Genomic DNA, 18,615 nt, shown 5'->3' with positions numbered 1-18,615 from the left:
TGAGACTCCCCCTCCAACTCTGCCAGGGCAGCTTGAATGGACCAATGAAGGAATACACGACCTCGGTGTCTTTCTTGGAATTCCAGTTTTTATTTAAAAAAAACTGGGAATCGCTGATTACCAAAACTGAGCAGCGGTTAACAAAATGGAGGGGACTATTGAAGCAGCTTTCCTTCTTGGGTCGTACACTGGTCATTAATAATCTTGCAGCATCAATGCTATGGCATGTTTTTAAGGGACTGCAGGCCCCAGCTTTTATTCCAAGAAAACTTCAGTCTTTTTGTGGATTTTTTCTGGGGGGGGGGAGCACTGGCTCTGGCCAGGAATACTAAGCCTACCGACTACAGAAGGTGGACAGGGGTAATAGAGGGAATGAGGAAAGTGATGGCTTTTTGCCTCCTCTCACCACAAAGGCTTCGATACTCTGATGTTCCATGGAAAGCCTTTGCCCATTGCTTGCGAAAGCAAGCTGGGAAACTTGGCTATGGTGACGAGCTTTTGCTTCTCAACACGAAGCACGTGGATATGACATCGGTCCCTCTGTTTTACCGAAGCATGCTGGAAGAATGGCAGGGTTTTTCTTTTCGCCATGATACCAGTGCTTACTCCTTTCAGATGTTTTTAAAGGAACCAATATTTAAAAATCCTTTTTTTAATGGGGTCTGTACTGACAGATCTTTTATGCAAAAGTTTATTGATGTCGGCATTATCATAGTTAAATACCTCAGGAACCCCCTTGTACATAGATGGAAGCCAGCTGCTGACATTGCCATGGCCACCAGTGTGAGGTCCATCAGAGTTATTGGCAGACTTTTCTCTGTGATCTTACGGACCTTTAAGCAAACCGGGTTAAATTGGACCCAGACATTGAAGATGCTCTCCATCTTTTCCAATGTCCTTTACCAAATGTGTTAATTTTATTTCAAAGTTTTATGCCCTTCAACTGGATGGAGAAATCAATCTTCAGTGTACAATCTATGTGTTCTCACCCTTTTTCCTGACAAACCTGCAGAGCCACAAGCTCATTGGCAAGTGCTGCTTCAAGCTAACCGTTCCACTACAATAAAATGGCAGGTAATGTACAAAGAACCTATTGTCAAGCGTTCAGGCGATCTACAATGGCGGTGAGCGCACAACATCCCGCCTCGCAACATCCTGTCTCACCCTATATATTCTGAAAACTCGGAATTGTGCCCCTTTTGAGACACCCCGGAGATCATTTTTCACATTTTAATTGAATGTTCAAGGTTGGACTCGCTTTTTGGAATCATGTCACGTGTGATTCGGGGGCTCAGTTTTCTTTTTACACATTGTGTTTTTATATTTGCTTTTAATGTCTTGTATCAATGTAAAAATGAATGTCTTTTAGCAATTTTTTTTTGTGTTCTGAAGCAAAACTTGCCATTTATTTATCGAGGAAGGGAATATTGCAGAACAGTGATGCTTTGGCTGATGGCGTCTTTACGATTTTTAAAGCATTGGTTACGTCGTGTGTTCTTTTCGAGTTTGAAACTCAAGATCCTGCTTTATTCAAAAATCGGTGGTGTGTGAAGCAATCCTTCTGGAGTATGGTTGGTGGTGCTCTAAGAATCATTTATAAATTTAATATGACTTCTTTGTTACCCCTTCCTTTCCTGGTTATTTATTTTGATGCCTGTATTAACATATTCACAATGTGAAACTTGAATTTTCCTGAAACAAAGGGGACAAGTCTGTTTTTTCTCTCTCTCTCTATCTCTATCTCTATCTCTATCTCCCCTCCCCTCCCCCCCCCCCACAGCTGTTGTTCACTTGGCACGCATGTGCAAATGCAAGGGGCTGTTGCTCAGTCTCTGGTGGTACGTGTGGAGCCTGTTTTGGTTTTCCTTTTCTCTCTTGTTATCTTCTTATCCTTTCTCCAATGTTTTTTTTTTTGGAGTATCTGTTTGTGTAAATTCTCTTGTCAATGCTTTATCGATAACTCTAAAATGTATTGTTCACTTTCTTTTTTCCACTCTTGAACATTATGATTTGCTTTGTTGTGTTGTGGTGGTTTATTGAAAAACTTGTATTAATTATTGTTATCATTTGTATTTTTTTGAAATAAAAGGACCTAAAAGTCAAAGGCTCTCTCTCTGACACTCTCAAACACACTCTCATACTCTCTCCAACTCTCAGACTCTCTCAAACTCTCAGACTCTCTCTCAAACCCTCTTTCAAACCCTCTCTCAAATTCTCAGACTCTCTCTCAAACCCTCTCTCAAATTCTCAAACCCACTCTCAGACTCTCTCTCAAACCCTCTCTCAAACTCTCAAACCCTCTTTCAGACTCTCTTTCGTGGGGTGCCTGGCACTGTTAAATTATCTTTTCCATTTCAAATTGATGCAAAATTTATTTTTTAGTTCCAAATTGAAGCTTGGGATCTGAATAACAATTTTCGTCTGAGCGGACAACGATCAAACCATACTGGGGCACTTAGGGCATAGAGGGGTGTATCAACCCAGCATCAGAAGAATCTCAATTCTTCAAATTGCTTTAACTTTCAAAATAATGGTCCTCGCTTAACATATTTGGTATTAAAAGATTCGTATTGAGGACCAGCAACACCACGTGCAAGTATTTTGCTTCTTTTATCCACCATGGTGAGGGTATGTGTGTAAATCTTTTAGTGAGGTTTCCGGTAAGTACCAAAATATATGTTAATTCCAAAGAGATTAGTGGATACCCTATTAGGGTTATTTCACAATACCCAACATTGCAAACTTAAAACAATAAATGCAATATTAAGCAACATATATCCCATTATGCATCATCCAACCTTGAGAATGACCCTTCCTGAATTGCCAATACCCAGCAATGCAAACCTAATCCAAAAGAAATTGATGCAATATTAAGACAGATAATATTATTGCGAATTCGCGCCCGCCAGCGTGCGATCGGCCGCTCGACTCGAATGGCGGTCGCCTCGCCCACCGGAACGGACAATTCAGTCGTGACCCTCTCGGACCAACGCCGGGAGCTAGTCACAGGTGGGGGTTTAAGCTCACCACGATCGTGCCAATTGCCCACCCGCACAGGATAGGGTCGCTCAGCAAATTCGATCTACCAAAGTACCTGCGCAAATAGTCGACCGGGCGATCGCACCACGCCACAGGCTCGCACCACGCCACCACTCTGGACACGAACCGCTTAAGCGGTCCGTTCCGTGCTGCAGTAATAACCGAGCGGTGTTATCGTCGGCCTCGACGGTTCCGATTAATTATCGGGCGTATTAAGCCCACTACGAACCCTTTAAGTGAAGCAGGATGGAGGGTCAATGGAGAAAAGACGAAGCGAAACGGGAAAACAGTTCACACAATGCACGTTTATTGCACGACACACGGAAAGCACACATTTCGAGCCAAACAGTCAAAATGCACCTATCACAGTTACAAGAGAAACAATGACGCAGAGTTACAACCGAATACGCGTACACACGGCAACACTTCCACAGTTTTACTTCACAGACGGCGCCAACACACATTCACTCAAAAGCAAAGGAAAGAAGCCACCCTCATAGACAAGGGGGCAGATGCCTAGAGGCCAATATGCGCGCTTAACTTGAAGGAGCGGCCAGGCCCGCAAGACCGGGGAGGTCCTACCCGTGTCCTCGTGACGCGTTGGCAGACGAGCCGCAGATGTGCCGCGTCGCTGTGCCCCGACTCCGTGCTCCTTCGCGGGTTTCGTTGGAATGACGTTTGGAGTGGGGTGGGAACGGGGCCCCCTTTGTTGCACTATCTCAGCGCGGGGGAAAGGGGCAATTGTTGATGCTCTGGGGGAGGAGAATGGCTGGCTGGCCTGAGTCCCGTGACGAGCGATCTCCCACCGCGACCTCGTCGCCGACCGCCGTCCTTCTCGCCTCGGACCCGAGCTCCTCGGCCTCTTCCCACAACTCTCCTCAGCCGAGGGTAGAACCCAGCTCGCTGCCACACTCTGCTGCTGCCACACTCTGCTCTCCAACCAAAAACTGACTCTCCCCAGACTTCAGGCTCCACTCGGCTCTCCAGACCCGACTTGACTGCCTTCATTCGCCTTGCGCTTGCCATTTTATCGGCCAGCAGGAGAAACCGATATGCAAATTTCTGGATCAGGATCATCTCAGGAGCGGAGCCACGCTCGCCAATTGGACGGAGGAAGAGTGGGCGTGAACCTCCCCTGATCCTAGAATTTGCATATTTCGATTTCACTCAGACGCGCCTGGAGGCGGGGCCAAGCCGCTCCGCGCTTGCTAATTGGACGGATCAGAAGTGGGCGTGTAGCGTTCCTGATCCGAATTCTCCTCGGAAAGGCTGCTATTTGCACTCGCGGCTCGGTGCGTATAGCTGAACGAGCCCAAGACAGCCCGATGCTCAGTGTTCACAGGTGGTGCGGGAACGGCCGTACAAGGAGAGAGGTGAGGGTGGTGGAGGATTTTTAGTGGTGGTTTGATGGTTCTGGCGGTTGAGACGTGGTTGGTTCAAAATAAAGATAGAACAGAAAAACGACTATCTCAAAGCATCGGAGCCCAAATGAATCACATAAATTCCCTCTAAACAACGGATTTGGGGCTAACTACACATGTACTTAGAGTTATCTCACCTACGGGCGCTGAATGGTAGTTTGCTAATTTCTACAGCCATAACAATATAATTGACCATTCAAGGTTAATCTAAGTTTACCATTTCCAAAATTATGAATAGATAGACCATGCATGATCTCCATAAGATCTAATGTGATATTAAGCTGGAATAACACATTAAAGGACGACAGACAGTTGACAGATGACGGATGCCATGTGATGGCAATAGGTTATTGACTCTGACGGCCTGTAACCTAATATCATGAATTTTTTTCAATAAAACTGGTGTCATATTTTTTTATTTATCAGAAAAAAAAACTAACAAACGTATTTGCTGGCATGGGAATAAGTCTAACTCTGTTCTTTACCACATCTGCACTTGCACAAGAGTGTGCATTTCAAGTTCGCTTTCTTACACTTGCATGATGAACAGGTTTTTGTGCAAGTGCATTTTACGTCGATGTCGAAAACATCCTTAGCAAGGGGTAGAGTCATCCAAATGAGAACCAGTTTGCTGTCTTTGTCCTCCCATCCATAGTTTCTGTGATCATGGACAGGTGCCAGCGGCTCGTGAGCTGTAGTCCAGATGCTTGCTTGAAAGACGCTTCTATTCAGGTGCTGGTCCAAAGCATCACTAGTAGGAGGTATTCTCTCTACATCTCTCGTCCTGTGACAGAATACCCTCATACGAACAAGGTCAACGCTGATGTCATCGGTCAAGGATTCATTGGCGTACAGCCTACAGACGAACTGCATCACCGCTTCTTTCAACCTTGGTGAAGTAAGGAACGGGGTGTTGGTAACAGTTGCAAATTCTTCCTTGAGGGATGGTACCTTATCCTTCATCTTGAAACGGTATCGCGCACCCTTGAACTTGAATGACGATGTACTATCTGATCCAGTGAATGCATGGAAGAGTGCCATTGCTTTGCATGTTGTATCTCCCAAGTTTGCAGCGATGGTATTGATGGGTATCATTTTGGTTGTCTTTCCTGCTTTGAAAGAAATCCAGATTTCTGCGGCTGGGTTCACAGCCATGAATGATGTGGTGAAAATTGGTCAAAAGTATGACAACAACGTCTGTGTCACCTGTATGAACCATCCATACAGACGAATATTGGATGGCATGAAGAAGATGTACCAGAACACGAGTGTCTGCCTCTTTGTGATTACATTGCCCCAAAGGAGGACCATACCGTGCAATGAGAACTTGATCGCCTGAAGTAATATAGACCCATTTGCCATGTTGAAATTGTACTTGCATGAGTTTCGTTGACAGGAATGAGAATAGTTCCTTCTTGTTTTCAGCATTTGCTAAAAATTTTTGCCAGTTTCCCGGAACCTTGACAGAACCAGACACACGTTGCCGTGTATCCGTTCCTCGTTTTTCCCGAGTTGCCCCTTTGATACTCATTGACTGATATTGATCCCAGACAATATCTACTCTTGCTGCTCTTCTCAAGTCATGCTGGATCCGTGGACAGAAAATCTTGTTGAAATATTCATCAAATTACTTGCCTTGAACAGTTGTTCCAGGAAGAGCATGGATCAGTGCTCCACCATCAATAATGATCACCCCATAAACATCTGGTGCCACAAGCTATTCATCTGTGGTAATGTCGGAAGTTGCACCTACTTCCGAAATACATGTCAACAGATCTGACTTTGTACAGGACTTGATAGAACCTTCAGAAGATAGTGCAGGTGGGTATGATGAAGATTCGTGGCGGAAAAATTCTTGCAGATTTCCACCACGGCTATCGAGCACAATGGATGGATGGTGGAGTGGATGGGTGGATGGGTGGATGGTGGATGAGCACAATGGGTGGATGGTGGAGCACCAACCAGTGCTCCACCATCCACCCACGTAAGAGATCCCCCATAGTGGCCCACAGGGCCATTTCGATATGAAGCCCTCAAAGCAACATTACAAACTTATCTTCTCCAAAGATTTCAGGGAAGGTCCATTGCATTTTCTTTGCAATATCATAAAGTGGTTGGTCCACTACCAAGACTGGAATTTGTTGTGGGTTGAGGTATTCTGTAGTTTCTTTAACAAGATTCATTCCGTGTCAAATCATTCCATGTGTAGCTGCTTTCTCGTGAAAAATTGGGAGAAGGGCTTCTATGCTTTTCTCTGTTTGTCCAACAGCATCTGATCGAGAGGCGTGGTGTGCAGACCACACAATCGGAGTGGCTGTCTCTGTCCCCTGGTCCTGGTCCAAGTTGGCATGCGCCGAAGTCAACCAGGACTGCTCATGTTGTGCCTCGTTATCCAGGGTATTATTGACAGGTGGCTGCACATCTTTTAATGGAGGCTGCATGACAAGATTTAGGCCTACAGGTGGGATAAATGTGTATGATGGAAGCAGGATGGGTCCAACAGTTTGATTTTTGTGCCCGATCAATCTGTGTTGGTTTTTGATACAACCCAGGCTTATCTGATGAAGGAAACTGAAAAATTGATATTCCTGTTCCATGGAAAGATGAAGTGGCTGTTCTGGATGTGGGATTATGATCAAGGTTGTGAAGAGGTGCAACTGTGAAGATATGCTGACGCAGATTCGTAGGACAGACGATATTTGAGTTAGCGTTTGTTTGCTGAGCGATAGATTGTGCAAAGCCAATTTCAATGCTGACTACTCTTTTATAGGACACACTCAGGCAGTACTCATGGAGAAGTTCCACCAGCTTCTTGCTCCTGGCTTGGGAACATACTTTGAGGGCTAAAAACACTGCAAGGGGAGGCTCACACTTCAGGTTTGTGGAAAGAGAAGTCATACTCATCATAGAAGTCATACTCATCATAGAAAAAAGAGAGAGAACCATCCTGGAATTGTCTTTTGCAGGTGATGATTTTGGCCCAGCAAGGAGTTGACGGAAGAAGTACTTCAGCCGTGGTGGAACAGCTGATTCTTCACAACCAGATGGAAATGAACCTTCGAATTTGAAAGTAGTTTCATGATCAAAAACCGCTTTACGTAGAATTGATGCTGCCAAGAGTAATGTGCGCGATTCTTCCTCTGGTGTTTGACAGGCATCTGAGATTATTTTTCTGGCCGTCTCAAAGCAAACAAAGAATACTCGATCTCGTATCCCTTTCTCTTCAGTCACATCAGGGAAATGTTTAAGTACTCTTTCTTTCAAATGAGTGCCATTCACCATCTTATTGATTCCATGTTGTTCCAACCTTTCTGTCATAATATCGGTCAAATCGTGCAATGCAAAAATCCTGCGTCCGCCAGCAATTTCTTCATTGATAAATTGGAGCAGCTCATTTTCTATTGTAACCTCCATGTTCTCGTTGGGATTTTTGGCTTGTTCCTCCTTTCTGACCATCTCATGATACTGTCGGTTAAATCCAGTATAGCAGTTTCGATGATACTTGGCTTCGATGGCCACCAAATCTCCTTCTTCAAGGTTTGTCACGACACGATCCATTCCTAGTGCAACTGCTTTGTCATGTATATCTTTGGTGAGACTAAGCTTCTGGAAAGAATGATGTTTTGCACTTGTCTCATCACCACAGCAGAGACAAACATTTCGATTAATGTCGGCACTGGTCCTTCTTGGTTTTTTACTTCGAGGAGGTAACCCCTGAGTATGGCGCGCTTTTGCCCGATCGAGTGCCGACATCTTGTACAGCTGACGACATGTTTTGTGCCAGTATGCACGATTCCTCCGCATGGACTCTTCATCAGGAAGTTCCAAGTTTGGGTGGGGTTCAGCATCAACTTCTTTAAATTGTCTTGCAAGACTTATGATCTCTGTGTATGCCTCCTATCTACGCAAAGCAACTGGGTTGGCAAGAGGACATACAAGTTCTTCAGGAGTTTCTGTTTCGCACAGCACACACAGCTTCCAGTTGCTTTTCTCAGCCATCATGGTAACCTGGAAAGATATCAATAAAGCAACATGCAATCATAGTTATTTTTATGGATATAACTATAACAATAAAGGAACTAAAGACTCATTTTGAGCCAAATAATGAAATGTGAAATATGTAACAGTATATCTGTGACAAAGATTAGGTGGGAGAGCATTGGATTTCAGACGAACGAATTTACCCCATATATATGCGTCCAAGATATGCTATACACGTATTTGAACACAGGAAAGTATGGATTATTAGATGTACAAGCAATAATATGTAGGAATGGAAAAACAATGATTTGGAGCCATCAATGTAAAAAATGGAGATGACAAACAAAATGGTGTTATCATCAATAATTGCAATAACTGGGAAATCAAAATAATTCAAAGCCCAGCAATGGAATAAATGATGAACACAAACGTTGTGTATATGCTTTGAGCATTAAATTATATAGATTATAACATGTCATAGAACTGTGACCCAAATACATGTCTTGAAATAAATGTAAAGAAAAAGCATTGTTGATTTCTGAAAAATTGCGTAAAAGTTATGATTTGGTGAGGAATTCCCGCACATACCGTCGACATATAGAAGTAAAATATAAACATGTGATCTTGCTGTTCATCATTCCGAATCTTTTGATATCAAATTTATTAAGCTGGGACCATTATTTCAAAAGTTATAACAATTATAATAATTAAGATTCTTCTGATGCTGGGCTCATACACCCCTCTATGCCCCAAGTGCCCCAGTGTGGTTTGATCGTTGTCCACTCGGACTAAAATTGTTATTCAGATCCCAAGCTTCAATTTGGTACCAAAAACTAAACTTTTGCATAAATTTGAAATGACAGGTGGTCCACACACCCCACTATCTATATATCTCTTTCTCTATCTCTATCTCTCTCTCTCTCTCTGAGACTTAGAGAAAATCTCAATTTGATGAGTAAGAACAAATGAGTTAGAATATGCCAATATGTTTTTTGCTGATTCAAGAGAGCAGAATAGATCAGAGATCCAAGACTTCTTGCCTTCTTCCTTTCCCACGTTTCTTGCCTTTGCTCGTGCTTTCTGTTGCTTCTGGCAATTTGTGCTGATGAGGCAAATATCATCGTCAAGGACATAGGAAAATGGCACCTCTCTGTCCTGTTCCTGCCAGTTAATATCTATATATGGAGTGGGTCTGTCCTTCATAAGGCAAACAGCCTTGTTCCTTTCGTCCCTTGGCGGACTGTTTTCCATTCCTCCATTATCAACATGTGAACATTCTATCCATTGTCATTTTCACTTACAAAAGCCTTGGCAAATGGCACCTGTCTATCCTGTTCCTGCCAGGTAATATCTATATATGGAGTAGGTCTGTCCTTCATAAGGTAAACAGCCTTATTCCTTTCGTCCCTTGTCCGACTGTTTCCCATTCCTCCATTATCAACATGTTAACATTCTATCCATTGTCATTTTCACTTGCAAAAGCTTCAATATCTCGAATGAATGGGAGGTTCTAAGAAGAACCATAGATTGACGAGTACAGTAATTGGAAACAAGTTTGTTCTTTAGTCCATAAAGTTCAGTCACAGACTGCACCATCGGAAATATACAACACATAAGTTTGAGTTAATCTGAAGATGACCAGTATGCAATTGTTCCAGATAATGGAATGATCAATCAGGTTTTCACATCGGAGGTTTCCATGTCTGTGAGAAAGACTCCGTAAGAAATTTGGGACTAATTACTACAGGAAGTAAATTATGGTGAGAATGTACATTTTTAAATGGTGATTTAGAAATGCATTTTAGGGTGGTGGAATTTGTATTTCAGTAGACCTTCTTAATCAGCCTTGCTCATGATACTGGGATCCCAGTTTCAAATCCCTTTTCCATGGTATTTTTTTCCACCGTCTACTACTGTGCTTATCATTCACAAAAGCATACATGGATGTATTCGTGTTACATGTAATCCCAATACATGACATAAACTCAAAAACAAACCCAAATTATTCATATTTTTAAGGAAAATAATTCAGCACGAAATAAAGGTCCACTTACATTTCACATGAAACGACATGAATTTAGAAGCCATTGGGGGGAGGGGAGAGCGATGCCTCACCACACATCATTATACACTCCAGGAGTGACGGGTTCGAGGAGAGTGTCAGAGAGGTAAGGGGAGAGAGAGGAGGGAAGAGAGGAGGGGAGAGAGAGAAAGGAAAAAGTGAGGAAGGGAAAGGGGAAAGTGACGCCTCACCACACGTCATGGCGATCCCACTGGTTATTTTTGTTGCACCTCATGAAGTTATACTTTCAGATATTCCTTAATATTTTCTTCACTCAATATAATTGTCCAAACAGAAGAAAAATTGAAGTTTAATGCTTTGGCAATTTCACATTTTCTTGTGTAAATATGGAGAAGAAGATCCATCCTTGCTTGCTTCAAGTCAATAAGCTTTGTTATAAGAATCGTTGATTTCTCAACGTCAGGTTGTCAGGTGATTTGTCAGGTCAGGTTCGATCTGTGACCTGCTACAGGTACCATGTAAACCTGTACTAACCTGTTCCATGGTCGGGTTGTCGGCGACTAAACTGTCTCCCCCACCAGGTTTTCTGGTGAGGAGGGTGTTTGGATATGGACACCCAGCAGGATTAAAAACAAAACCTGTCAAAGGGCGGAGGAGCTCCTTGTGAGCCAACGGCCATCCATATCTAGTGCCCAACTGTGTCTGCGGACGTCCTCCTGCAGTTGGGTCACTTCTTATTAGGAGGTTGGTGGCAGGATTTGCACTCCGGCCACCGTAAAACCCTTCATTCCGCAAAACGCAAAAACGCAAAAAAATCTGAAAACCCACTCCGTGGGAGTACCTCCTGTGCAGCTTCCCTTCGCAGGGCAGCTCACCGGATGACGGGATTGGGGCAAAGCCTTCGGGACCCCCAATCTTTGATAGGAGGGAAACCAAGGGGTAACATCCCTGGGTCAGATTGCGGGAGAGTGTGGCGGAGTGGTGCTGAGGTGTCGTCCACCAGACGGCGGTCTCCTTGGGTTAACCTGAGGCGGTCCCTTCGGGTGGGTGCCTGGAATGTCCTATCCCTAAGAGAGGATGATCACCTGTCTCTGTTATCATCTGAGCTCAAGCGTTTGGACATCGGGATTGCAGCTCTCTCTGAGGTTCGGAGACCGGATTGCGGCGAGATAATGGTGGGTGGTTACACCTACTATTGGGCTGGTCGCACTGATGGTTACCATACCCAAGGAGTTGCTGTAGCTGTGTCCAATAAGCTGACCCCAATGATAATTGAGGTAACACCGGTCAACGAGCGTATTATGAGATTAAGGATTCGTCAGTCCTTAGGTGTCATTTCCCTGGTCTCTGTTTATGCTCCGACTGAGGCGAGTGATCTCACCGTGAAGGATGCATTCTACTTCGTGAAGGATGCCACACTCGAGTCTGTGGTTGATCGGTGCCCCAGACGAGATACACTTCTAGTCTTGGGGCATTTCAATGCATTGACTGGAACTGATAGAGATGGTTATGAGGTGTGTGTTGGTCCCCATGGGTCAGGAACTATGAACCAGAATAGCACTAAGTTCCTTGACTTTGCAAGAAGTCATGGACTTAGGGTGGCTGGTTCATGGTTTCAGCGCCCACAAGCTCATCGCTGGACTTGGTATTCCAACGCTGGCGGTGTGGCAAAGGAGATTGACCATGTCCTCATTGACGGTCGTTGGAGGATGATCCTGAACTGCAGGGTCTACCGGAGTGCTCAGTTCCTCAATACTGACCACAGGCTTGTTGTAGCAACTCTAAAGCTGCACCTTAAATCCTGGAGAATGGTACCATCCCAGCCGAGGCTGGATGTTGCCAAGCTCAGGGATGAGAGAGTAGCTGAAGAGTTTGCGAACAGGCTGAGTGGACACTTGGGGGGTTTGGGTGCTTTGGGGGTCCTGAAGAGTTGTGGAGCGCCTTCAAGACCACCGTCCTTGATGTTGCCGGTGGATGCCTTGGAGCTCACCGCAGGGCAAAGAAGAATTTTGTCTCCCAAGGGACACTGGATACCATTGACCAGAGTCGCAGGGCCAGGCTGAATGGCAGAGCTGAGCTGTTCAGGGAGCTGAGGCATAAAACTGTACGTGCACTGAGGGTGGACAAGGAGGCCTATGTGCGAGGAATCTGTGAGGGGGTAGAGCATCACCTGTGGACAGGTGATTCTCGTCCCGCTTACAGGGGAATTCGCGCATTACGTTCATCCAAGCCCATCCCTCGGAGCACTACAGTTCGAGCAGAGAGTGGTAGGCTCTTGACAGAGGAGTCTGAAGTGAAGGCCCGCTGGGCCGGTTACTTTGAGCGGTTGTACCAGGCTGATCCCCCAACTGTCGAGTTGGATGTCAAGGGTGTTACAATCCCTGTTGCTGACCCTCGAATCAACTGTGGTCCACCTACACTTGTGGAAACACGGGCTGCGGTGAACCAGTTGAAACGGGGCAAAGCTCCAGGGATCTGTGGCATCCATGCCGAACTTCTCAAGGCTGGTGGAAATGCTGCACTCGTGTCGTTGCATGCAGTTTTGTGCTCTGCCTGGAACACAGGCATCATCCCAACTGACTGGAAGAGGGGCCTTGTTGCCCCTCTCTGGAAAGGGAAGGGTGATCGCCAAGACTGCAACAACTACCGAGGGGTGACGCTGCTATCAGTGCCGGGCAAGGTCTTTGCTCGGATAATTCTCGATAGGGTTCGCCACCATCTGCTTGAGCACCAGCGTCCAGAGCAGTCAGGCTTTACACCAAAGAGGTCAACGATTGACCGTATCCTTGCACTTCGTGTCCTCACCGAACGCAGACGAGAGTTTCGGCAGGGGCTGCTTGCAGCCTATGTTGATCTCTGTAAAGCGTTAGATTCAGTGAATCGGGATGTCCTCTGGAGGATTCTTGGTCTTCGTGGGGTGCCACCAAAACTGATCGATCTGATGTCTGAACTCTACTCTGGTACTGAGAGTGCTGTGAAGTGTGGTGGTACCATCTCTGACTTATTTCCAGTTGTTACTGGAGTTCGTCAGGGATGTGTACTTGCCCCCACACTTTTCAGCACTTGTATGGACTAGATTCTAGGGAGGATGTCGGAGAGATCAAGTTGCGGTGCGTCATTTGGGAATGTCAAGATCTCGGACCTTGACTTTGCAGATGATGCAGTCATCTTTGCGGAGACTTTAGACATCCTCTTGGGGGCCCTCGAGGTGCTGAATGAGGAGTCGGAGCCGTTGGGATTACGGGTTTCTTGGGTCAAAACTAAGATCCAGGCTTTCGGTGACATCTTGGATGCTGCTGTCCTGTCTGTGTCTGTTTGTGGTGAGGATGTTGAGGTCGTGGAGAGATTCACTTACCTTGGCAGTGATATTCATGTCTCTGCTGGCTGCGAGTCAGAGGTCAATAGACGTCTGGGTCGGGCCTGGGGAGTCATGGATTCACTGCATCATGGGGTATGGCGCTGCCGGTACCTGTGCGGGAGGACGAAAGTCCGAGTCTTCAGGTCCTTGGTACTTCCAGTCTTGCTCTATGGGTGCGAGACTTGGACTCTGACCAAGGATCTGAGACGGAGACTTAATTCCTTTGGTACCAGGTCTCTTCGGAGAATCCTTGGCTATCGCTGGTGGGATTTTGTGTCCAACGAGCGGTTGCTGAGAGAGACTCGGATGAGATTTGTTACCTGCATAGTCCGTGAGCGTCAGTTGCGGCTGTATGGACATGTGGCTCGTTTTCCTGACTCTGATCCTGCTCACCAGATTCTCTCAGCAAGGGAGTCTCATGAGTGGAGGAGGCCAGTGGGTCGACCACGTGCCTCATGGTTGCAACAGTTTGACCATCATCTCAAGGAGATGGGGATGGGCCTGGCATCTGCCTGGGGGATGGCCAGACGGAGGCCCCTGGAGTACCGGCAGAAAGTGGACGCAGCGACGTGCTGTTCTGGCACATGCTCCCATACCTGACCTGACCTGATTTCTCAGAATTTTCAGATTTCACTCCAGATTTTTCACACTGAATTTGTCCATTTGCTCCGATACTGAAATCCAAAGACAGATTTCAATGATATATTTTAACTAGTCCATGAGAGTACATTGTGATTTGAAAGCAAGGCATTTTTGAGCAGGCCAAAACCAAATGGCAGCTAAAGACCCCTGCGAGGGGAAAGCGGGCTGACAAAGGGTAAGTATATATATATATATATATATATATATATATATATATATATATATATATATATATATATATATATATATATATATATTTCAACTGATCATGTGCTCTTGAAGGTCAACATCTCTAGCCATTCTCAGAGAAGAGCCTCTGCTTCAATGAGTCTGGCAGTTCACTCAGGACTGGTCTCCTATATCCACCGCCACTAATATTGATTCAGCCTGGAAATTCTTCAACAGAAACCTGCTTTCTAATATGCACAGATTCATCCCATCTCGTCTTCAGTTATCTTACCCATCGTTCCGCTCTTGGTATTCCGAATCCTGTGGTGAGGTATTTCCTTTAAAACAACTTGCATTCTCCTCCTGGAAGGCAAATCCAACCCAAGGCAACCTCAGAGCATTCCACAAAGCCTGCAACAAGTGTGTGTTTGCTCTCTGGACAGATGTTGTTTTCTGGCTCTCCTATCTCAAGAATGAACTTTCAAATTTATCTCCATCTCCTAAAACCTGGTGATGCCTTGTTAATTCCTCTTCCTCTTCTGGAATAGAAGAGGAATATAGGGGTGCAACTATGCTGCACCCCTATACCAGCACACTGGTATTTATTTTGATGACCTCAGAAGGATGATAGCCTGAGTCAACCCCACCTGGTGTTAATTCAGCAGCCAACGAGGCTCAGAACTCAGGACCCGAAGATCCCAATCCAGCCACCCTCAGCACTAATCATAGCACCAGGCTTTAGGGTAATATAATGACTGTCGGAATAGTTTTTCAAACGAGATTTTTCATTCAAATGTACTCTCAATTATTCTGCAGTGCGTACAGCACAAGGAAAATATTATCAATTGGTTTAGCATGATTGCGTCGACAAAGATTATAACTTGCCATATCAAAACTATTCAGTTGCTACACTCCATGGTGCAGCGCCTGCAGTAACACCAATAGGTCCAAGTTTAAGAAACAAATGGAGCAGCTGCAGCACTGAAACATTACATAATCAAAACATCCACAGAATATAATTCCTGTGCAGTTTGCCAGGCAAAGCTGAGAACACATCACTCATTTGGCATGAATTCCATGGGAATTGGACATTGTACATCACCTGAAGACACAATGCAACATAATTTTTCAAACATTACATCTGTTTCTATTATTAAAATCAGATTCTCCTGAGTAATTAGAATGATCTCCGCAGGTCTTTGCAATGGATTACCTTCCACACGAAGCACCCAAAAAGGGCGGTGTGTATTGGTCAGGTGAATTATTCACAGGTGCACATGAATACGAGTCACGTGGACGTATGACTTCACACTCTGCACCTTGTAAAAAACAGAATCGTCCTCTAAAAATTTCACACACAACATGTCACAATGTTTTATCCACTCACAGCTAATTATCTCAGACATAGTTATCTCAAAGTTAATTAGCTCAATTATCTCAACATGGGTTTACAATCAAGGTAGAGGACTGCTGAGTTGATGTACATTTAAAAACTGAACAAGATGGTGTCACTTATCATGAAAGAAAGGTGCGTTTTAATGACAACCCACGTGGAGGAAAGGAAATAGTCATGATTAATATTTGAAATCTTCAATGAAAAAAACTTTTTGGTTTTAACCCAAGTTTTTAAGGTTGAATAGTGTGCAAGTACAGGATTTATAAATAAACTGTATTTGGCATATACATGGACACGTAATTCATGTATTATGCGAAATAAATAAACATACGTGGCAAGTTAGAGGTGACGAAAAGCGCGTTGGGAGGAATCGAAAGCGGGTTTTATTTTTTTTATTAACTTTTATCAAATTCGGTAAAAACGGCATTTTACAGATTGTCAGTTATACAAAATACACCAGAATACTGATATTTGTTTTTTGACGAGTTTATTGATCAGTAATGATATGGAGGTTCCAAGTAAATTAACTTCCAACTCGGTGATTGTGATGACACGACATTAAACATGTAATGATCGATTTAAGAATGCCCTTTTGTTTTGATGAGTGGGAGGAGGGGAGGACAGAGTTGGGGTTCGGAGGGAAAGCAAAGATGGGACAGAGTTAGAAGGGGGAGGTTGAGGACTTTCGGTTGAAGCCGGGGGGGGGGGTGGGGGGGATTAGTCCTTAGGCTATTTTTCAGGAGAGGCTTAAAATGAGTTTTCGTGGCCAAGTCTGGCATATTAGGTTTGTTGATCTCATTTTGTAGGTTTATATCGTAGAAAAAATATTAGACGGGAGAACCTTCTCAAAAAGTATCCAAACTATGAGAAAAATGCCATTTTCCAAAATGGCCGCCATGAATTTTCACGAAATTAATTTTTAAGTTATCCCAACTTCTAAACCTCCGAGAAATAAAATTTATTTATCTAAACTTTGATTTTGGGGTCAAGGAATCCAATTACATACATTTCAACTACCTATATTCATTTATTTTGTCAAATAAGTCAAAATGGAGGTATTTAAATGCCAAATACCATTTCATAATGGATATTCTGGGATGGTGATACAATGCTGTTTGTATTCATTTTCATATTGCCGTTAAATTCCAGATTGGCATATTCCATATTGTATAAATGCTGTTACAATCACTGATTGTTTTCTTGAATGTTTTATGTAAATATGACTAAGACGAATTCAACAAAAAGTATTTATTATTCATTACAGACAAATAACTCGCAATCATATATACACTAGCCCACCGGCAGGTAATCATACAAAATCATCTGTGTACTGGAACATGCACTCATTTAGTGAAAGTGTTCTGTAGTATATGTACATACATTCTTCCAATGTCTAAATAATGCATTCATTCAGTGTCACTGTCGTCACTTGTGGCAACATCTTCTGTGTTGCAGCAGTCGTCGCTACACATGCATACTACCAAACACGCACGTCCCTGTTGTCTACATCGACATCTCTTTGTGCTGCACGGAGTGGAAGATTTGCAAGAACACTTGACGAGATCCAGCACTTTACTAGGTGCACGTGCTTGAGACATCCAAACAATGGATATGTCGCCTCTATGTACAGCCCAACCGTGGCCATGCAGGGAAGGGGCTTCCATTTCTCTTTCCAGGCTTCTCTTCCAGATAGCAGTCTGATAGTTCGCTCGGCGGATATGCATAATTGCGCTGTCATGGCATGGAGGTAGCTTGGTGATATCTGTTGTGTGTCTATTCCATTTTTCACTGCGTGCATCGTTTGTGTTGCTACGTTGCGATGAATGGTACAGGTAACATATCGCCTTCTCTGTCTGCTTCAGTGTTTCATCATCTGGATCAAAGTTCTCTCCAAGTGTCTTCATGGCCTGGCAGAATTTGTCATTTCCTTCCAGAAGGTTCAGTGATGATTTCTTTCCATGTCCAGCGAATCTACTTGTGGAATCACATCCACTGAATGCGTGCATTCTAGGTAGACCAGCACATATATCAGGACCTAGATTTTCAACAATACTCGTCACATTGATGTACGACCACGCCTTGTTCTTCTATACTCTGAAGAGCAGTGGTAGTTGTTCTTTGGAACAGAGCAAAACCGACAGCACCAAGACATCTGTATCAGGTGACCTGATCGGGATGGTGTATCGCTCTCTAAGCTGGCATGTTTCGCATGCAGGAGAATACGAATGTCAGCCTCTTCATGGTCACACGTGAGGTCATGTTGTGGCACGCTAGCATTACATCCTGCATCACTTCTGGCTAAGCGGACGCATGTCTTTCCCGATGTAACGTACACTGTTTTGTTAGTGTAACTTGCAGTGTACAAGTTCTGTAACTTGTAGTTAGCTTGCAGTGTAACAAATTCACCATCTCCATCATCTGTCCACATCTTCAGCAGGAATGTAAGGAGCTCCTCCTTGTCGGGTCCACATCGTAGAGCTTTCTTGTACTGCTTGGGGACTGGTGGGTTCCCAGACTTGATGCTGTAGTGCAGTACACCTACGACGTCATCTCTCCGTGCATGCTCGGCATGCTTTATGGAGACCAA

General features: G+C 44.4%; 1 pseudogene; it reads right to left on the bottom strand.

Annotated features, from left to right (window-relative positions):
* Nucleotides 1-5,551: 5,551 nt before the first annotated feature.
* On the bottom strand, nt 5,552-10,206 carry LOC147022848 (uncharacterized; annotated as a pseudogene).
* Nucleotides 10,207-18,615: the final 8,409 nt, after the last annotated feature.

The sequence above is a fragment of the Eptatretus burgeri genome, chromosome 7, assembly GCF_056783735.1.
Source record: "Eptatretus burgeri isolate ZD-2024b chromosome 7, Ebu_testis_v1, whole genome shotgun sequence".
NCBI classification, from domain to species: domain Eukaryota; kingdom Metazoa; phylum Chordata; class Myxini; order Myxiniformes; family Myxinidae; genus Eptatretus; species Eptatretus burgeri.
Note: the sequence above shows the minus strand (reverse complement) of the source record. Positions and strands in the feature narration are given on the sequence as shown.